Below are 23,308 nucleotides of genomic sequence, written 5' to 3' on the forward strand. Positions count from 1 at the left end.
TGTAGGGGATACATACTTTTTATTTTTATTTTATACCTATTAATGTATCAGATTTATCACCTGGGTAAATAGCAGTATTAATATAGTAAGAGAGGAGTGGATGTTATATTCCATGATTCATTTTGCTAGTTGTTAGATTTTATTATAGTTATTTACTTCATTCCATTTTTGTTCTATTTTTTAAAATTTTGCAAGCCACTGACTGACTAAGCATTAGTAATTTGTTGATTGATTAGATATTGACTAGAATGGTTAAGATTAGATTTATTGTTTATCAAATTGATTAGAAAACTCCAGGTTCAAATCGTAGCAATTAGGAGGAAGCAAAAGTTACCATGTATTGGAAAAACTCTTAATTCTTAGTTTTACAAACATTCAGTGTCTCAAATCAGAAGCCAGAAATGTTGCCTTTTTTTTTTTTTTTTTTTGCTGAGTTCTACTGTCCAAGGAGGACCACTGAACACAAGGGTAACTGCTGATGTAGGAGTGACATCAAGTCCATACTATAAACATATCCTACATCAAAATCAAAATCAAACATCAAAAGGGAGGCAATGGCTCAGTGGCTAAGACCCTGAGCTTGTCGATTGAAAGGTTGGCAGTTCAGCAGTTCGAATTCCTAGTGCCCCATAACGGGGTGAGCTCCCATTACTTGTCCCAGCTTCTGCCAACCTAGCAGTTCGAAAGCACGTAAAAAATGCAAGTAGAAAAATAGGGACCACCTTTGGTAGGAAGGTAACACCGATCCGTGCACCTTTGGCATTTAGTCATGCCAGCCACATGACCACGGAGACATCTTCGGACAGCGCTGGCTCTTTGGCTTTGAAACGGAGATGAGCACCGCCCCCTAGAGTCGGGAACGACGAGCACATATGTGCGAGGGGAACCGTTACCTTTACCTTTACATCAAAATCCCCTTCAATCTGTTGATATCTAAATAATAATAATAATAATAACTGCCGACTTTGCAATGACAAAGTTGAAACTGTTTCACATTTAATATGTGAGTGCAGTAAAATCGCATAAACTGATTACAAAGCTAGACATGACCGAGTTGCTAAATTAATCCACTGCTCATTATGTAAAAAATATGACTTACCTGTATCCAAAAAGTCATGGGAATATAAAGTGGAAAAAGTTGTCGAAAATGAGAAGGTGAAGATCTTGTGGGACTTTCAAATATAGGTGGATCATCATTTGGAATACAACACGGCAGATATCACAGTTGTCGAAAACCGAAGAGTACAATTATTGATATCGCTGTACCAGAAGACGTCGGAATCGAAGAAAAAGAACTGGAAAAAACCACAAAATCTCGCGACCTGGCTATCGAAACTACACGATTATGGATGAAACATGTAACAGTGATACCCATTGTCATTGGGGCATTTGGTACCATGTCCAAGAATTTTATAAAATACATCAATAAATTGCAGCTAGTTGACTGAGTTTCATGTTTAATGAATTAAAGTTGATAATAATAATAATAATAATAATAATAATAATAATAATAATAATAATAAGTAGTAGTAGTAGTAGTAGTAGTAGTAGTAGTAGTAGTAGTACAGCAAAAACCACTGGGAACCACTTGAGAAAGTGTTAGAGAATGAGAAACTCAAGATCTTGTGGGACTTTAGAATTCAGACTGACAAGCACTTGGTTCACAACACCCCTGACGTAACAATAGTTGAAAAGAAAAAAGTATGGTTCATTGACATTGCAATACCTGGTGATGCACGGATTGAAGATAAGCAGCAAGAAAAAATCACATAATACCGGGACTTGCAAATTGAAGTTGAACAACTGTGGAAAAAGAAATCGTGTGTTGTCCCAATTGTAATTGGAGCCCTTGGAGCAATACCCAAAGGGCTACCCTGCTATTTAGAAATTCTAAATTTACCAGACTTGAACATTTTGACTCTACAAAAAAACACCTTACTCAGAACAGCTTACATCCTCCGACGATACCTTAACAGTTCCTAGGTCCTTGGTTAGGATTCGATCTGCTGAGCTATTAACCAGCCTCAAAGGCTGTGAATCTCACTAAAGATTAATAATAATAATAATAATAATAATAATAATAATAATAATAATAATAATAATATACATCAAGAAATTGCAGCTTCCTGCAATAACACCAGCGGAACTGCAAAAAATTGCGCTACTCGGAACATCGTACATCTTAAGAAGGTACTGGGTTGATACCTAGGACGCTGGCAGTAACCTGTATCAACCATTAGCACCAGTCAACGGTATTTGTGATGCATTTTTGAATGTTCAGTTGACTGAGTTTCATGGTTAATGAATAAAGTTAATAATAATAATAATAATAATAATAATAATAATAATAATAATACATCTGGAGCACCACTTGAACACCATTTTCATTGACAAAAGCACCATCAGTCAATTGCAAAAATGGCTTTACTTGCAACAGCTTACAATTATTTATTTATTTATTTATTTTTATATGCCGCCCTTCTCCGGAGACTCAGGGCGGCTTACAATGCGTTAAGCAATAGCCTTCATACTTTTGTATATTTTATACAAAGTCAGCTTATTGCCCCCACAAACTGGGTCCTCATTTTACCCACCTTAGAAAGGATGAAAGGCTGAGTCGACCTTGAGCCTGGTGAGAATTGAACTCACAGTAATTGCAGGCAGCTGGATGTTAAATACTGCCTTAGTAGGAGGCAATTTGCAATGATACTTTTAACTCCATCGAACCACAACATCTGCTTATGCCAGGTCCTTGGAAAGGACTCCGTAGATGGATAAAAATGCCAAATCCAGTCAAAACCTCTGGATGAATGTGCAACCAACTATACTATAGTAAGTGTATATGCAGTCTGACTCCCAATGGCTCTGGGTGGTTTACAATTGTTAAAAACATTTAAGAACAAAAATCAATATCAAAAAAACACATGGCAAAGAAAACAAAGAAAACGAAAGGAGGAGAACAAAAAAGAAGAAAGGAGCATCAGTCATCCTTGTAAAAGGTCTGGGTGAAATATTTTGAACCTATATTCCCGACATTCTTTGTGATTCCATTACAATTTAAAATGACTTTTCAAGTTAAGAAGAGTTCTTTAAAAAAAAGTCTATGGAAATTCTTAATCATCCAGATCGTTATTGTCTCAAAGGTGTTTTTCAAAAGGCAATTGGACTTTGAAAATGTTTTACTTCTCATCCAAGAAGTTTTTTCAGTTCTGAAGGTGGGGGGGGGAGCAACTTATGGGGGTTTGGGAGATTTACAAGATCAAGTGATATGAGTAGGAGCACCTACCCTTGGGTACAAAAATTCCATCACACGTGAGATCTTTTTAATGGAATAAAGAAAAGGGAAACATATGCAAACATAAATTGCAAAATAATTTGTTTTGAAATGTTTAGATTGCAAAATACATTCTCTTCAAAGATAGCAATCAGGCAGAGCATATTAAAAATTATAATAAATATTTTCTTGTTTTCATTCTCCAGTCTCGAGTTAAATGTCATTACAGGACAGGTAAGAAGGGCATCTCTGGGCATCTCACAGCAATCTCTTGCTGGGTTTTTCCAACCTGCTTAGAAAAAAAGAATAAAGAACTAAAGGTCTGAACCCTATATACTGTCCACTGGAGAGTTAGGATGCTCACTATGCTAACAATGTCTTCTGCTACAGGTCATAGTATTGATTCCAACCTAATGCTTGTTTTTGAGGGAACACATTTCATGTTCAAAACATGGGGAGTGCATACTCTCCTGCTTTTAATTACCTTTGGCTTTTATTCAGCTGCATTGCCCAGTCAAATCATTTTGTTCCAGAGAATTAGGGCAAAGGTTATTAACACCAATATGTTGTCAAAGCTAATTAATGATACACATGATTAAGTATTATTCGTTTTCTTCATGCTTATTGTGCTGGTATAAAGGGATATATGTGAATGAGTCATATGTATACTTGTTTCAAAAGCCCATTTATGAAAAAAAAGAAAAGGAAGAACAAAAATGAGTTCTCTCCCAAGGTCATATTACTACAATGAGCTTCGTAGTAATAGAGATATTATTATGTGATTAGTTATCTAGTTTTCAATCATTTCTAATAATAACTGGAATCAACTGCATCAGATGAATATATATCCTATTATAGGATCTCTCTCCTATTGATCTGATTGTTCCGCTAGAAAACATGTATATATTTATTTCAAGCTTTAAAATTATTTTATTGGACTCTATGGGATTCCAAAGTCCAATTAGGTCTGACGTATTGCAAAACTGGAAGTTGAAAGAAGCTTAGGCTGCATAAAGGTCATCTCCCCAAAATGAGATCCAACCTCTTTCTTAAAAATTATTTTGTTGTTGAGGGACAAATTCATAGAACAGTCAAAAGAGTGCATAATTTGTGAACACCTGGAAATAGATGAACTTTGAAACATTCAGATGAGGATGAAAAAATTAATAGGGAAAGCAAGCAAGCAAGCAAGCAAGCAAGGAAAGAGAGAGAGAGAGAGAGAGAGAGAGAGAGAGAGAGAGAGAGAGAGAGAGAGAGAGAGAGAGAGAAAGGAGATACACCAAGTCCAATGACTTGATGCAAATGTATTGGTTCTAGCACCAGGAAAAGATACATGATCAATCAATTAATCTGTTATATTTCTGCCCATCCTGTGACAAACAGCATTCTCATACTTAGAGAATTATAATATTTTAATGAACCGTTATTTTGCGTGAAACCATCACAAGGTGAACTATCTCTGCAAATTGCATTGTAATCTGTTCTCAAACATCCAAGTTGCAAGAACCACAAAATCATATTTAAAGGGAGCATATTCAGAAAATCCCTCTTCCCATTTCTGTAAAATTTGACACATTTTTGTTAGCTGATAAAATGCGAGGCTTGCTTGCAAATGTCATCCCATCCTGCTAAAAAAGAAAATTTATAGCTATGTGGATTTTCCCCGTGCTAGGCTACCAAAGAATAGAGTTTAGTATTTGGTTGATTTGGATTTTACATTTTGTTCCTGGTTTGTCTATAAAACTGGAACATATGATCTCTGGGCTGATCTGTATCAAATCAAACTATTCTGAAGCTCCAAAATCCCCCTCTATCTTATAAGATGGTCTTTTCAGTCTTCTAGGATTATTCATTTCGAAATATTTATTTGACTAAGGCAGGGGTATCAAACTCGATTTCATTCAGGGCCGCATCAGGGTTGTGTTTGATCTTGGGGGGTCAGAGTGGGTGTGGGCAACTCAATGTCACTCATCTTGGGGGTATCTGTGGTGGCCAAGTGTTAAGGCAGGACTTCCCTCAGACCCCCCCTCACTCTTATTATAACCTTCCTTCCTTCCTTCCTTCCTTCCTTCCTTCCTTCCTTCCTTCCTTCCTTCCTTCCTTTCTCCCTCCCTTTCTCCCTCCCTCCCTTCCTTTTTCTTTCCTTCTTCCTTCTCCTTTCTTCTTCCTTCCCCTCTTTCCTTATTTTTCTTTTCTTACTCTCTTCCCATCTTTCCTTCTTTTTCTTTCCTCTTTCCCTTTCTCCTTACTTGTCCCTTCTTGCATGCTCAAATGCAAAAGGGGAAACATTTCTCCTTCTGTTTTGTTTGTTTTGCTAGCCCTCTACCAGCGAAAACAGAGCTCAGGGGTGCGCATGGCTTCCCTGGGCCCTGTTTTCACCTGGGATGGCTTCCTGCAACCCTATGCCAGTGAAAATGGAGTTTGGGAGGGCCACACAGGCTCCGTTTTCGCTGGCAGAGACAGGCCGGTCTCTGGTAGGCCTGGCACACCGGTCCTTTGCTGTTTCCAGGGCGGCCCCATGGGTGAGATCTAAGCACTCCGTGGGATGGATCTGTCCCGCGGGCCTTGAGTTTGACACCCTTGGACTAAGGGAAGATGAGATGGCTATCAAGGAAGGTTTTTGGAATTGCCCATTGATCCATCAAAGCTGGCAGCAACAACCCAACAAAGTCTCCATGAGAAGAGCTGTTGTTCTTGTCAAAGACCCTCTAGTGAGTTCACAGACAAATTAAGAAATGAATGGAGGCATTCCAGATACATTGCTCTGCCTTTTAGCCACTCTATCACTAGACTTAGAGCTCCATGAGCCACTTCCCATTCCATCTGTGATCTTGGAAAATCCTGATGATGTTACAATAGCCATGCATCCTGTCAATTCACATGATGTACTAACATAAAATGTAATGAGACATCCAATTTAACAGGCAACTACTCACTGCAAGTCACATCTTGTGAACTTGCTCTAGGGTATGTATTATATGTAATTTGCTATTTTAATGAATTACTGCTTCAAATGCATGAATATCCCATGTACATAGTAGCTGAAGCATTCTTCCCAAAGCTACATGCTACTGTAGTGGTAAGAAAAACACTTTCTCATACTTAAAACCACCAACTTGGCAATATATCTATCGAAAAGAGACTCACCATTAGAGGGAGACATCCACATACTGTATATATTATCAAAGGTTTTGAGAAAGAGAGGAAGGGAGGGAGGGAGGGAGGGAGGGAGGGAGGGAGAGAGAGAGAGAGAGAGAGAGAGAGAGAGAGAGAGAGAGAGAGAGAGAGAGAGAGAGAGAGAGAGAGAGAGAATTCATGAGAATTTCCAATGCCAAAATCTATTAAAACATACTATATTTGATTCTCTAAGAATATCTAGATATAAATATTATTTCACATAACTAATATCCAACTAATTTCTCAGCATGTTGATCGTAATCTTTTTTTATTGAAAAAATTTTCAATTACAAATTTCCCCTTTCCCCCCACTCCTCCCTAACCCCCCCTCACCACCCCATCCCCCCTGTGACTTCTTCAAAATAAAAACCTAATACATAACAGATTATATAATATTTTACCATCCCCTTACTCCCCCCTCCAAATACTGACCCTTACTTCTAGTGATATTATTAATATTATTACTTCCCCCTCTTACCAAACACTTCAAAATAACATTCCATTGTAACACTATATAATAACTTCTGATTTAACACAGTAATATTATTATAACTCCCAGTTTATCGATAGTCTGCCCTCTTTTTTTTCCCCCTTCCCCATACTTATGTCTGTATATTAATATAACATTTCAAAACAACCTTCCACTTTAGAACTATATAATAAATCCTACTTTAACATTTAATCTTTTGTGTATATTAATATAACATTTCAAAGCAGCCTTCCCCATGAATTCTAATTTTACATTTGTTCTACTCTATCCATTTCCTCCACTCCCACAAATATATCTCTTAAGCATCCCTTTTCTTAATCTATACAATCAATACACTAGCCTGTCTCCACCCACTTTCCTACAAAATTACCATGCACAACAATTCTTAATATCTTTATTCTTCTGCCCATCCTACTAAAAAAATATTCCCTTATATAAACAAAATCAATGACTTTAAATTTATAATCCATATAATATCTTCTTTGATGTCTTTCCACTGGATTGCTGACTCCATCATCCGAATTAGGGTAACATAACATCCCAGTTGCAACAGAATATTCAAAATCCTCAGTTATCATCTGCCCCCATCAATAATGAATATCTTCATATATATAAAAAAAAGAAAACGACCACCCGAGTGACTTTATAATTGTAATCCATATCTGTAATAGTGGCTTTCTTCAGGATTCTTAATTCCCATTCTCATAATGGGGTAACAACCAGATCTTCTGCATGCCCCAGCATAACTCTCTTGCCTTATAGCTCAGCATAAATATAATACGTTGATCAATGAAAAAAAAAAAAAAACCCAAAATAGATAATTCCAATCCAACAATTCAAGACCCTTTTCACATCCCAAAATTACGGCATTGCAGAGGTCTGTCACTCTCCTCAGGATGATATCAACCACTACTTCGCCTCATCCATCTTTTCATATATTCAGTCATGTATTTTTTCAAAGTAACTGGCTTTACTGTTGCTTAATTTAGAAATTTTTATTTTTGTGAAACCTGTTTCTTTTTTTCCTTTCTTTTTGTGGGTTTGACCTCCATCCTGATTTCCTTTCTGCAGGTTGTGTATCAACTGATCGATTTTCATTCTGTTTTATAACTTGATCTTGTTGGTTTTGTTTTTGTGACTCATATTTCTTTTCTGTAAGTTGTATATCAATTGGTTGGTTTCCATGGTTATCTGTAACTTGGCGAGTCATCACATTAAAATCCAATGCCACTTCTCTCTTATTTATAAATAATCCATCTGAGGTATCTGAAGAATCCAAAGGCAATTCATCTGCAAAGGCCTCTGTAACTCAATATTTTTCCTTTATTTCTAACTCCTTCTGCTTGTCTTGTGTTGTGCATAAAGATGTTAAGTTCATTTTTAAAAATTTTTGATAAAATTCTTCCGCTTTTTCAACAGTATTTAATTGATATCTTTCTCCTTGATATCTCAATATTATACCAACTGGAACATTCCATCTGAATAAGATTTTTCTTTTTTTAAGCTCGGCCACCAAGAAACCAAATTTCTTTCTTTCCAATAATATCTTAGGCGGGAGCTCTTTATAAATCCAAATCTTTCTTCCAAAGAATTGCAAAATAGACTTAAAAGATTTCTGCACAATATTATTTCTTATATCTTTATCTGTAAAATAAATCACCACATCTCTAGGCAATTGCCTTTGCTTTGCAATCCAGGAGTTTATTCTATAAACTCTATCGATCCTACAAAATACCTCCTCAGGTTGAACCTTTAAAATCCCAGCCAGAACTTCAGAAGATATTTTCCTTAAATTCTCTCTGTTATTTTCCTGTAGTCCTCTCAATCTAATCGCATATTCAGTAAAATTATATTGCATCAATAAAACTTCCTTTTCAATACGTTGCTGTATATTTTCTACATTGCAATCAGCTTCCATTTCAGGTTTTTCTTCTAAACTATTGTCTTGAATATTTATCAAATCATTTTCAATTTTTTCTATTTTATTTTCCAAATTGTCCTCAATTTCCTCCACTTTGGACTCTAATAGATTAGTGTTTGTATCCAGCCTGATCATAAATTCTGAGAAACCATTAGCCATTTTTAAAATCTTTCGATGCAAAATATCAAACTTTGATTGCACCAATTCTTTAGTTTCCTGCTTAAATTTCTCAAAGTTCTGATTCATAATCTCATCCCTTCTTACAATCTCCTCCAGAAGAAATTCGATTATATTAAAATCAGTTTTCTGAGACTGTAAGTTAAGAACTTGTTCATATAGTTTGTGGATGGGGGAATCCCTCCCCCCTGCTTGTTTGTCCAGCTTTGTAAGCCTAAACGCCATATTTCCACACAGGCAAACTTTTTAGAAAAGAAAGAAAAAACCCCAAGCCTCTTTCCAAACAAGATCAGTATCAAATCAAATCTCCAGGAAGGAGAAAATACGAAAGTGGAGTTTTTTCTTCAAATGTAGCCAGGAGCATTTATTCCGCTACTTTGTGGCTTAATAAGAAACAGAAGGACTTTCCCTTTTCAGCTTCCCTGCTCCAGTTTCGGCAGTCGCCATTTTAAAAGATCTTTTTTACTTTATTGAATATCCTTTGCGAAATAAGTATTAATACTTGCAATTTAGGGTCACAGGTCCAGATCCAGAACTCATCCTCTTTGGTTAATCTGTTAGTTATCTTGAAAAGCTTGTCTTCGTAGCCTTGCTCTGCAAAAAAGCAGAGGTCTCCCAACGCCCGGAGCAAACGGCGAGTGCTATAGGGAGCTTCATCCGCTCGCCCCCAAGAGTAAAAAAAAAGATTCTGGGGGCTACGGAGAGCTCTACCTACACTCACCTGCTCTGGAAATGGAGTTTTTCGAGCTGCCTTTCCGCTGTACAGGTGGCTCTTTACAGGCGAAGGGGCTGGCGGTCCCGAGGGACCGTCTGGTGGCTACAAAGAGCAAACCGCATGTTGATCGTAATCTTATCAATGTTTTTTGGATAGCTTCTAAAATGGTACAATTTTAATAAGAACTAGGATCAATCTTGCTGTATTTGTTTAATTGATTTTTTTAAAAAAAATTAAATTAGTAATAGAACATATTCCTGCACAATGGCTGCTCCTCTAACATTAAATAATTCCCAAGTCACATAAAAAGCAAAACAGGAAGAAAAAGAAATCCATATTGAATGAATACATTCATTGGGTCAACTGAAGTCTTACAAATTAGTTTCAAGTGTTCGTGGAAATTTTTCATAAGGCACCCCCCCCAAAAAAGATAGATGCATAAAAATTGTTTATAAATTTAAACTTGTCCATTTAGTCGACTACTGACTAAGTGATATACACCAACTTTGTACTGAACAGCGAAGGATGATTCATTCTATAATAGGGATGCCCCATACCAATTTTCTCTTCCCTGTGGTCTTGTATTTCTTCAAGTAACCCTTCTGTTACCTGAATTTTGCACATTTTGCATGGTGTGCCATGCACTTATGTGCAAACCTGGCAGTTGTTGATTTGCACAAGGGGGGAACCTGTTTTCCTTCATTTTTGCATGTACAAACACGGTGGCAGCCGTTCTTACGTTGCATTCTCTAAAGTCAGAATTACCTTACTCAGAATTTTTGCAACTCAAGGATGGAAAGTATATACTTCTAATTTCTCATAATTGCAGAGTTTATCCAAAGAAATTGTACCTAAGGCTGCATACATCTATTAGCAACGAGTCAAAAGTTTTGAATCCTAAGCATTTATGCATATTATATATTTAGTACCGTGTTTCCCCGAAAATAAGACCCTGTCTTATATTTTTTTGAAGCCTGAAATAAGCGCTTGGCCTTATTACCATGCACTCAAAAGCCCAATTGGTCTTATTATCAGGGGATGCCTTATTTGGGGGAAAACAGGGTATTATTTTCCAGTCAGTATCACAGTCTCTCTCTTCTTTGTTCATTTGAATCTTTACAGCAGGGATGTCAAACTCAAGGCCCGGGGGCCGGATCCAGCCTGTGGGTCCTTAGATCTGGCCTGTGGGTCTGTCCTGGAAACAGCAAAGGACCGGCCCGCGGTGCCTCTGCCAACGAAAACGGGGCTCGGGAGGGTCGCGGATGGCCCTTGCAAGCTCCGTTTTCACTAGCAGAGGGTTGCAGGAGGCCATCCCAGCCAAAAATGGTGCTCGAGAGCCTGTTTTCACTGGCAGAGCACTCGGCCACCATAGGCACTCCCAACACGAGTGACATCAAGCTGGCCACGCCTACCCTAGCCAGGCCCCCCCATCCCCTGCAAGGTCAAACACAACCCTGATGCAGCCCTCAATGAAATTGAGTTTGACACCCCTGCTTTACAGCTTCATGTTTCTCTATCTTTCCTACTTATTTTGTTTAAACAGAAGTTTAAAACTTCTGAACCAACCATTTCATGATGTTACTTCAAGATACCCTTTCTCCATCACCATCTTTTGTATAATTTGTGACAAACTGTAGCAAATGTTTGATCTGCATTGTAAGAATCTGATGGCACCCAAAGATGATAGGAGAGACAAAAAGATGATTGAATTATTTATGAATTACCCTCTTAAAATAACCCACAATATAATAAAACACAAAATATCAAATTATAATGTGAAACACAAGCCATGTAATTGCATAATGGCTTGAATCCAGTCGTTTTTAGGATAAAGAAATTGAAATCAATGAAGGTTAACAGGTCTACACTGATTTCAATATGTTTGCTCTAAGTTTAGTTCTGGAGTTGCGGGCGAAACAGAAACATTAAGTCATAGAACAAAGAGAGCCTGGATGTATCCTATTACTCTGTGAAATAAACCATGACCACATGTAGTTGATGGCCACTTACTGGAGTCCATTCAAAGTCCTGAAGAAATCATTACTCTAGTGGACAGACCATGATGAACTGTTCAGATACTGTGATTAATTCCGCTTCCATCATTGTTTCATTTGCTTCTGCAGGGTGTTAATCAATTTTCAGAAAACCATTTCACTTTGATGTCTTTTTCCACTTCAGCCTAACCACAACCAAAAGTTTATTCTAAGATCGTATCTTAATGAGATGAATAAAACTTGTGGTAACAATATAGAAAAAAAGGGATAAGCTGTCCAGTTTTTGACCTTCAAAAGCTAAGCATGGATTCCCTGGAAGAGCTTTTAATAAATTATTATCTCGTTTACATCTTGTTGTTGCATTGCAGATTTCTTCCTTTGATGTAACAATATATAGGACAGGAAAAAAAAGTCTGAGGGTTTATGAAGTTTGCACCTATGCAATCTGCACCTATGTTCTATTTTTAAACTATTTTAAAATGTCTCATAAATCTAGCAAAGTATGGGCCCTTTAGTCTTACTTCCTGAATTCTTGTAGAACAACAATTAGGCTGCTACAACTATGCTACAAGACATGCATCAAGTCTGAAGATTTCAAGGACAATCTTAATTGTTGTTCCACAAACTATGAGCTGGCTAAAACACAGTCTTCCCCAAAGACCCACAAAGCTGCTAATTTCTCTGGAGTGTAGGCTGGTTTTTAACCACCCGAATTAAGGAGTGAGATCATAAATTAAGCAAAATGAGATTTTTGGTTGATTCAAATGTTCACGATAATATTCTGTGCACAACTTATCTTTTTTTTTTTTTTTTAAGAAGAAGGACACTTCCACATAACTGTTTTTATTTTGCTTCCATCCACAAATAAAGCATAGTTAAGCTTTTGCAAACAGTTCATAATTCTGTAACTGGCTTCATGTTGCAGAGTGCAATCTATACATCTATGAATGTAGAGGAGGGCCAGGAGTGGGAACAGAATCATGGCTTCCAAATTCAACTCTGGAATTGCACAAGCAGAAATTTCACAAACAGGATGGTGCAGTTTCCTTATAGATGCAGCAAGCAAAAAAAAAAAAAAAAAGTACTTCAGGCATTTTTCACAAAGGGGGAACTGGTTCAAATCTGAGCACAGCAGATTAAAATGAAGTTTGCTGATGCAATCACTTCTTCCCTTGTAGAGTTAAATCACAGCAAATGTCACCGTGCTCAATTGGCATCAAGGATCCAGAAGGGACGATGGAGCAAGAGCAAATCCAATACAAAAGCCAAATGGCCCGAAGCACCGGTATTGCAAAAAGAAAACCCAGCTTTGCTCTAGTTTCAGAAAAACCTGTACAAAGCCATACTCAGTCTGACTCACTCCTCAAAACAAGCTGTCATCATATGAAGAAGCAGATCCAGTGCTGATCCAGGTCCAGCCCAGGGTTTATGGAGAGACTCTGAAATCCTGAAAGAGAAGTTGATGAAAACATCCAAAATATGGTTGTGTATTTTAGGTTCCATCATAACCTTCACTTTCCACATAGAGGTAGTCCAGCTGAGCCCAAAATTTCTGTGGCCAAGTGAGACAGTCGTTAGGTGACTTTTGCCCCATTCAGGGATCTTTCTTGCATCGTTGTTAAGTGAAACTGATTTCCCCATTGAGTTTGCTTGTCAGAAGGTCACAATAGGATGATCACATGATCCCGGGACACCGTAACCGTCCTAAATATGAGTCAATTGCCAAGCATCTGAATTTCGATCATGTGACCATGCAATGGTCGTAAGTGTGAAAAGTGGCCACATTTTTCAGTGCAGCTGTAACTTCGAACAGTCACTAAATGAACTGTTGTAAGTCGAGGACTACCTGTACCCATAGTGGGAAGAAAAGACAGTTAAATATATTGTGTGATGGCCGGTTCTTTGTAAAATCTCCCATGAATGCAAAGCAGTCCCAGCGAAATCTAATAGGTAGGTTTACAAGAGCTTCTTTAGCTGAAGTTTTTAAATGTAAACTGAATTCAGGGAGTGGTAAAGAAAAAGCAAAATACATAGTCATGTGCGATTAAAAATGCTTTGTTAATAATAGTTGTATTATGCTTTCATAGATACGATAGTTTTTAGGATCATTTGAATATTAAATGTTAACACGACCCACTGATTATTTTTTTCATAAGGAAAAAAAATGCAAAATGCATGATAAGGTACCAGAAAGATTACATTATGCTTTTATATTCACAATATTTAACAATCGCCACCACAACATGTACCTGCCTGCCTGCATGGAGTTTAACCCCTCCTGTGGGAAGAGGGAAACAATTATAGCCTGCTTCAGCGGAACTCTGAAAGTTTGCTTTATCAAACTAAACAAGTGTTTTGGCACCATCATTCATGTCCAGGCCAAACTTTATCAAAGATACCATGGAGAAGTCTTTTCAATATTTTGATCGCGGTGCATTTATACTGTTTGCTATGTACAGCATGCGGGGCACTGCAAGGTATGGTAGGTATTGAATAAGAAGCTTAATCAGGACAAAGCCTCGGTGCTTTAACAAAAAAACAAAAAAACAAAAAAGTCTCCCGCTACAATCCAAACCACCCTCTAAACTATTTGAAGCACACTATTTGTAGCAACAATAGAGAAATATGATCACAGAATTGTTTGATGTCTTGGCCAGGCACTCTTTTTACTTCAGACATTAGCATTTGAAGAAAACAGATATTTCAAAGGTGATGCAAAAGATAATTTCAAACTGAGTATTTCCTCTGTTTGTCACCATTTGGATGTCAGTGGAGTTTGCATTGCAAATGCTTGGGCAAGGAAGAAACACAAGTCAGCGATTGGCATCACAGCGTCCTTCACACACAGAAGTATTTGATCTGCTCAGTCAAAGAAATCCAGATTGCCTCTGGATTTAGATTTGCATCTCTGAAGTAGCCAAATTGCCTTTTGAAGTCTGTACCTAATGGCAACAACTGAGTTTTTATGCAGTAGGATTTGGATAGAAATGCATAATGGGGCAAAAGTCACCTAACAACTGTCTCACTTGGCCACAGAAATTTTGGGCTCAGCTGGACTACCTCTATGTGGAAAGTGAAGGTTATGATGGAACTTAAAATACACAACCATATTTTGGATGTTTTCATCAACGTCTCTTTCAGGATTTCAGAGTCTCTCCATAAACAAGATGGCTCTTGTTTACGTTCATTAAATAACACAAGGATATCCAAGGGATCAGGACCTGTGAAGTGCCGCACAGATTTTTAGAAGTTTAGTGTTAAATTGCATGGTATTTCCCATATCTAACTGCTCTACATATATCCACCCCTGAACTTTTCTAGATCAAGGCAAGTTTATTTGAGAAATCAATTTGAAAGAGCAAAGTTTGCTTTTGTGCTCCAGATGTCTTGAATTAAAATAGGTTAGGGCTTGACCTGACCCGGTGATATGTACAAATCTCTCTAGAACTCATAGAACTGCATAGCAGGGACAGGTTTTGACCCAGATCTTAGCATCATTCTGACTGTGTGGGTTAAAGCCCATAAAGTTGCATCAGAGGCACTTAATACATAGTCTAGTCCTATTGTGTCCTAATGCTTTGGACAACTCCTTCTTTCAAGAAGTTCAAAAATGGCCTTATTTATCAGGAAGGAAAGAAGGAAGGAAGGAAGGAAGGAAGGTAGGTCTGCAGACCTAGTGAAATAGGTAAAACTTATGCATGTGTTCTTTAGAATAAATTGTTCTCTGCCATAACACTAGATCATATTTTGGAAGGGAAAAATATGCAGATAACTGGAAAGTGTATTGGAGATTTCAGAAATTTGATAGGATGGATAACATAGTAAATTCCCTTCTTTTTCATGACTTGCTGCATACAAGACCTCTGCAAAAATATTATGTGTTATGTGTGAAATAGAAAAAGAATCATACAATGCTGTCATCAAAGCTACCTTAGCTAAAAAGAATTCATTTATTTTATATATTGAGGAGAGATTCATTTGATTCAGATATGTCAATAATTGCCCAAGAGGATGGACAATTTTCATAAAATTACTGAGCTTGGTACCCTCCATATATATTGGACCACAGCTCCTAGAATTCCAAACCCAACACATCTAGAAGGGATCAGACTGAGGGAAGATGCTGCATACAAACTCATTGAACATCTAGTTTGCATTTGCTTTCTTTCCTTTACTGTAGAAGTGAGTAATCTTTTCTTTTTTTAAAAAAAAGTTTTTTATTTTTATTTCTTATACACATATTGTAAATGTACATTCTCTTATCCATAATTAATCATATATATACATATTTTTTTTCTAATGAAAGCATAAAAATAAGACCTTTTAATTTTCATTTGGGGTTGCTCTTCTACCCTTTCTTTTCCCTCTTTTCACAACAAACCTTCTCCTTCTTCTTTCTTTCCCCTCCCTCCCTCCCTCCCTCCTCTCCTCTTCTACTTTCTTCCTCCTCCTCGCCTCTCCTCTTCCCTATTTCCTCTTCCAGAACTGAGTAACCTTTTCATGATGAAGAATTGCTCTGGCTTTTCTTCTTTTCGTTCCACCTGGTGGTGGTTTTTTTTTTTCCAATTGCAAGAGACAATAATGTAGGATGGTGTCTGAGAAATTGGAAATTAATAATTAGTAGAATAATAGGAATGATAACAAACTATGTTTGGAAGAAAGAAAAAGGAAAAAGATAGGGTGGGGGGAAGAAGTTGGTAGATTAAGTTGGACTTGAAAGATAACTTGTTCAGAGCAATGGAAGAAAAAGGAAGGGAAAGGACTCATGTTTTACATTGTGACATTTGTTTAAACAGTGCCCTAAGATCCCACATTTTACCAAAAAAAAAAAAGAGCTATAGTCACCTGGGCTCAAAGCAGTGGTGGGTTCCTCCCGGTTCGGTCCAGTTCGGCCGAGCTGGTAGCGGTGACGATATGATGTCACCGAACCGGTTCTCCCCCCCGCCCCCCCGCCCCGCCACCCATGTTATTCTTACCTTTTATTTGGTCCCACCCCCAATCTATTGCTGCCTCCTGAGTCCCAGCTGATGACTAGAGGGAAAAAAACTGTTTAAACTCTTGCCGCGGGGCTTCAAAGGGCCGTCCTACAGCTGATCAGTGTTAAAAGCAAACAAATGAGTCAGGTCGTAAGTGTGAGGACCTTCCAGAAATGACTCTGACCAGCTAGCCACGCCCACCTAGTCACATGACCTCCAAGCCAAAGCCACAAAATAAGCCACGCCCACAGAACCGGTAGTAAAAAAATTTAGAACCCACCCCTGGCTCAAAGACTGATGTTGAGTGATTGCTGAAGTTCACTTAAGGGAAAAGGTAGGAGTTTCAGAAGCCATGGCCCCTTGCATACCCTATACTAGGGAGGGTATATGGCAGAACACCAAAAGCCAGAGTAGCTATTGCCAGATCTGGGCCCCAAAAATGCAAAAAGAGGAAGAAAAAGAGAGAAAAGGACACTTGGAAGTGTCTTACTATGAGCAAAAATGAGGGGGGGGGAAAGAAATGATGGTGTGCAGTAACTGGCTCTGTACTATATCCCTGCTGGACTAGCTGGCCATCTAGTTTATGGAAGATGTTTGTAAATGTGAATGGATGAAGAATGCCAGCTTGATCCAGGATTGCCCAGAGTTAAATTTATGAAGCCATGAACAACATTGAGAGTGGGTAAACAGCCACAGAAAGTAAGATGTAATTAACTTTTACCCTTAATACAGACAGAAAACTGGGGAGGAGGGCCCCCCTCCTTGAACTGAAAGAACAACTGGGCAGGGGGGATACTCTGCCCATGCCCACAGAGTCCCTAGACCAGGCGACAGCCCAATGGGGAGCAGGAGGGAGAGAAAAAGTGGATGCAGATGCAGGAAGGTTGGGATTGGGAAGGCTGGGATTGGATTCGGTTTAAATGAATGTGACTCTCAAATGCAGGGATATCCAATAGATGGGGGGGCAGGGATAAGGGTGGTGGTGGGGATAAATGCATGATGGGAAAGGGGAGGTATGTTGGTGAAGTGGGGGGTTGGCTCCTTCTAGGGAAAGCGAGATGGGAAATCCTGTGTCAGTCCTCTCATCCCACACCTTTGTAAGCTATTTTCAATGCCAGATCTGTCTCTTATGTCTATTATAAATTCAGCCTCGTCCTCCATGAAATTAGGGGTAGAAGGGCAGATCTCCAGGGACCACTGAAACCTGATTGAACAAGGAGGAGAGCGTATCTTTCACTGAATTTTTTTCCATCCAGTTTTTGGGTTGTGCATCAGCTACCAGTTTTGTAGGTAGCTGGGTATGAGTTTGTCTCTTCCCTTTTTAAATATGTAAATTTTAATCTGGTTTTAAATTATTGGGGTGTTTTAATCTGTCTGGGCCAAAATGATTTAATTTGATTTTATCTGGTTTTTTAAATTTTTTGTATCTATGTATTTTATTGTTGGCTGTTCACCGCCCTGAGTCCTTCGGGAGTAGGGCGGTATACAAATCAAATAAACTAAACTAAACTAAACTAAACTAAACTAAACTAAACTAAACTAAACTAAACTAAACTAAACTAAACTAAACTAAACTAAACTAAACTAAACTAAACTAAACTAAACTAAACTGTATTTGTGAGGTGAGGCCTGAGGTTGCGGGTGACTATTCTTGTACTTTCCTCTCAGCTGTATTGCAGTATCCTTTCCAAGCTATCTGATCTTATGGCAGGGGGGTTTATATAGTCACTCAAGCTATTAGTCTTTGATGATTTTAACCTTTCCCTCCAGGGTTGGAGGTGGCTCAAGAATTTGTGGCCACCAGTCGCCATGTGTCCAATCTACAGAGCTGGCCGAACATTGCCCAGGGAGCAAGTACAACATGCTCTGATGGAGAACATTTCCATCAATTCCTTTTCATGGACAAATTAGTTTCTTCTAATCTGATCATCAGACTGACTAGGATCACCAGTAACCTTCAAAGGGCAGATAGACCAATTTGAATGGCCTGAAGCAGGCATATGACTTGGGTAATTTTCTCAGTAAGCTAGAGGGTAGTTCTGAACTCCTAATTATCATTTAGAATGCACAGTATCTTCTTTGCGCTCATTAATCCTGGGTGGTTCTGTGAGAAGTTCCTGGAAAAGCAGTGGGTGAAGAAACATCAGGAATGACAGTGGCAAAAGATAAGAAGCATGTATGATTGGATATGAGTATAGGATCAAATTCAAACCTACTCTGGGGCAATAAGGGTGGTGAAGAGGAATTATTTCTCCACCCTTGTTGCATCTGCAGACTGTCATTCAAGAGTATCGATTAAAGTGACCCATTCGCTTCTTGGGAAAAGTAAAAGAGACAATAAGTGTGATTGCCGGGCTGATCAAATTGCTCCCATTTGTTCTGAGTTTGGATCCATGTGGAGAGGTTCTGATGAGATGACAGGGACATTGTCTCATGATTATGTTAACTGGGAAGCTTTTGAGTCTCTGAAATGGACAGAATTCTCTGTACCCTTAAATTTACCACCTGTAGGTTCCATCTCTCCCCCCACCACCCCGCCCCCCACCCCATGATTAAAATGACCAGGGAAAGAGCAATCTAGGCAAGAGTCAATGCCTTGTTGAAGGAGAGGGTGATACCAGCAGGTTTGAAAGCTGTAGAGGCTTGCCTTGGACCCACTTGTATTGGGCAAAAATCATCCTATACTCAAACTCTCCTCTGTGGCAAGGAGAATGCACGGGGGTGATAGTTACAGGGGATCTTAAAGAAACAATTATCTGGATTCACGGCAACCAGAAGTGGAACTGAAACTACCCTATTTACCTCACAAATGACTTGCAGCAAGACTTGGAGGGAAGGAGCATAACCATCCCCATCCTATTTAGATGCCTGTTGATGCTAGCAATTTTTAAAGCCACCGATTAGGAACTGGTGGCACAAACTGGTAGTACAAAGGTTCTGTTCTTTTGTGAATGGGAGAATCCACTGGTGGTCACCCAGGGGAGGACAACTGGCTCTCAGGTGTTTCCTTATAGGGTGCCCAGGGCTCAGTCCTCTCCCCCATCCTATTAACCTCTATATGAATCCTCTAGGAGAGCTCATCCATCCATTTAGGATAAAGTATCAGCAATATACTCATGATACCCAGCTGTAAATTGAGGAAGAACTTGAAGTCCTAACCCAGTGTCTGGAGATCGCCAGGATCTGGATAAGGAGAAAAAGTCTCACATTCAAACCTAGCAAGGCAGGTTTGAATGAAGCCCTCTGATTCTAGATTTATACTTCATTTGACATTTCATAGGCTGGAGCTCAGGCATGGAGAACAGGCTCACAATTTGGGAGTCCTTCTGGACTCAAAGTTTCTATTGAAACATCAGGTGGAAGCTGTATCCTGGAAAGCCTCTGCCTGGCTCCAGCTGGTGCACTGATTACAGCCTTAACTAAAATACAAGGCAGTTAAGATGGTCTCCCTCATAGAATATTGTATGGATTAAAATTTTAATTCTTCATAGAAATGCCCTTGGAGACTATCTAGAACAGGAGTCACCAACCTTTCGAACCTCAGGGACCACTAAATTCATAATTTTAAATCCCGTGGACCACTAATATGATCTGCCTAAAGACCAGCTGGGTGGATGTGGCTAGGTGGTCATGTGACTGGGTGGGCATGGCCAACTCGATGTCACTCACATCGAGGGGCGCCTCGCCAGCATCTATTCGCCCTTCCCCTCCCAACCACTCCTCATCTCCCCGCCCGGGCTCCTTAGAGCCCCAACAGGAAGCAGTTGTTGGAGCTAAGCAGCCACCATGAGAAAGAGTTGGCAAAACAGCTCAGTTCAAATTGGATCTGACTGAGAACGAGGCTCAGTAGAAGCACCTCACTGAGGACTACGAACATAGGCTTTCCAAGCAGAGGCGAGACCTGCAGGAGTGAAAGGCCAGATACAGGCGCCTGGAGGCTCAGTATGGCCTGAGATGGTCAGCCAGTTCCAGGCCATGATGCAGTCCCACTGGAACAAGGCCCTCCGGCTCTTCACTACCAGCAGCATTTCCCTCCAGCCTTCGCCTAAAGCCCTGCACCAGGAGGCCAAAGCAGACTCCAAACCAGAATTTCTGTCCCCCTCTGACCCATACAAAAAGACCCCGAAGAGGGAGACTCTCTTCAGCAACAAAAGTTTATTGCTCCTAGGGGCCTTAGTTTGAGGACCCCTGATTTAGTGCAATATAAAAAATGCAAATAATTTTTCTGCGGACCACCAAAATTTTCTTGTGGACCACCAGTGGTCCACGGGCCACCAGTTGCGACTGCTGATCTAGAAAGTGCCCCTTTACCAAAGTCTGTGATTTGGGACTTTGTGTGCCATAGAAAAAATAATAGAAGGTAACCTCAGATATCAATCTTTTCTTCTTAACGTATTAGTTTTGGAATGACTTGTTTGAACTTCTTTAGGAAAATATTATATTATCACCCTGCAAGAATGACAGATATGTGTGACAAGTCACCACAATTTAATTTTTGATTGCAGGGACTTTTTGTTACTAACACTCAGAGCCAAAAGAGATTCGATATAATAGCCGTGCTTGTTCATGCATTTCTTTGACCTCATATACAGCCGGAGGTAGAGAGATTTACCTTGCACACACTAAAAAGGTGAAAAGATTGACTTTTTGAACTACTTATCAGAAATACCATTTCTTTCATCCAGCCTAATTTTGATGACAGGAGGAACTTCTCTGAGGTGAAAAATGGCCTGAAGCCTGCAGGAAGTAAAAATAGTAGTACATTAGATTTAGTTCTCTTGATGCCTTGCTTTGTCATTGAAAAAATTGATACCATCTATTCATACATTTATTTGTGAACTAGGAGAAGAATAAACAACAGGGGTAAGGCCCTCCAGATATTGCTGCAGGCCTCTGAAAGACTTTAGATCAATTATAGCTCTCACAGCCTCACTTCCGGCAGCTTTCAAGCAAGCAAAAAATTACTGTGAAACCCAGGCCAAAGAAAATCTCACTCCTCTAGTAAGTAATCAATTAGTACAAAACATTTAAGAAAGAGTCTTGTTTGGCTAATGTGACTATGTTACTTTCATATTTTCACTCATATGTCATCCTTTATTTATGAATAATTCATGAAAGCATCATTCCCCCCCTCCCAAATTTCTTCAGTCACATTGAGTCTCTCCTTACTTAGGGCCCACCGAATAGATCACTGTTTCTCATCTTGGCAACTTTAAGATGCATGGATTTTAACTCTCAGAATTCCCCAGCCAGCACAGGGTATAGTATAGATAATTTGTGCATCTGTTCCTACTAAATAAAAATAAGATCTTTCTACTGTCTTTTTCCTAGGTATCATCCCTTTCACTGAATAAAATTCTTTGGGGTGCTAATTCAAGTTCTACTGCTCTGATGCTACACATTGTTGTCTTTTTCAACGATCAACTCTCCTTTAAGCTTTTCACTTACCTCTGCCTCTTACTCTGTTGATAGTTTTGTTTTAATTACAAAAAAATACGCAGCATCCAGATGCTCAGAGCTGCCTATTACAAATGTGTTACATCTAGTGTCTGTTTGAAATGCCAAACCGTCCGTAAAATGATTCTATCCGCAGATGTCACAAAGGGTGGCCACCACTCTTATCAATTGAGAAAAAAAACAAGAAGAGAATTATGTCATATTATGTCTGTTCCTTCTGATAACCAGAAGGAACAGATCCAACATCTCTTACCAACTTGTTGAAACAGTTTTGATTAAATATTGGCCCAAGGAGCCCTCCTTCTCTGAAGATAAGTGTAACACGATTACGTTTTCAAAACTACGCCCTCTTCCTTTGACACAACTGTTGTCTTCATCAATTCTATTCATAAGCAGCAGCTGCATGTGCTTGGCAAGGATCCCAAATAAATGTTTCTCAATCTTGGCAATTTTAAGATGCATGGATTTATGCTGGGTGGGAAATTCTGGGAGTTAAAAGTCCACACATCTTAAAATTGCTAAGTTTGAAAACATTATCTAAATTTCCTATGCATGGGGAACAGCAAAACCATCCTTGGAATAAATAAGAACAAGGAACTATGATAAAGTCTTGACATTTAGCAGCAGAGGAAAATGTCAGGCTTCACAAAGTGGGATGAGGTGGGAAATTCCACTTGAGTAAAACCACCTGCCCTGAAGCTCCAGAGGGATTGCTGTAAAACCGGTTTGTGGTAGCTCCTGTGGAGCAAGACCTTTTTTTATAGTTAATTCTCTGGATTTCCTAAATCCTTGAAGGCCCATAACTTCATCAGGCTACAGAGGGTACCAAAGAATCTTTTCTCAAAGCATTTGGTGAAGGCCTTGGGGGTCGCTCCAAAGTTGATGAGAACTATAACTTGCAAAGGTGACAGAATAGAACAATGATTTAAGCCCTACTCAATAACCATATGGTCAATAAATAAGTAGTAATTGTCCAGGACTGAACCTCTTTTTGATGGGCCAATTCGATAGGCCTCTCAAAAGTTAAGTGAGGCTCCCTGCCACTGCCGGAAAAGCATATTGAACTGGAAAAGCATATTCTTGTCTTTAAAGGATCCTCTAGGCCCCACCAAAAGGAAGGGGAGGAA

Source organism: Pantherophis guttatus, chromosome 2 (assembly GCF_059756535.1).
Source record: "Pantherophis guttatus breed Tessera chromosome 2, ASM5975653v1, whole genome shotgun sequence".
NCBI classification, from domain to species: domain Eukaryota; kingdom Metazoa; phylum Chordata; class Lepidosauria; order Squamata; family Colubridae; genus Pantherophis; species Pantherophis guttatus.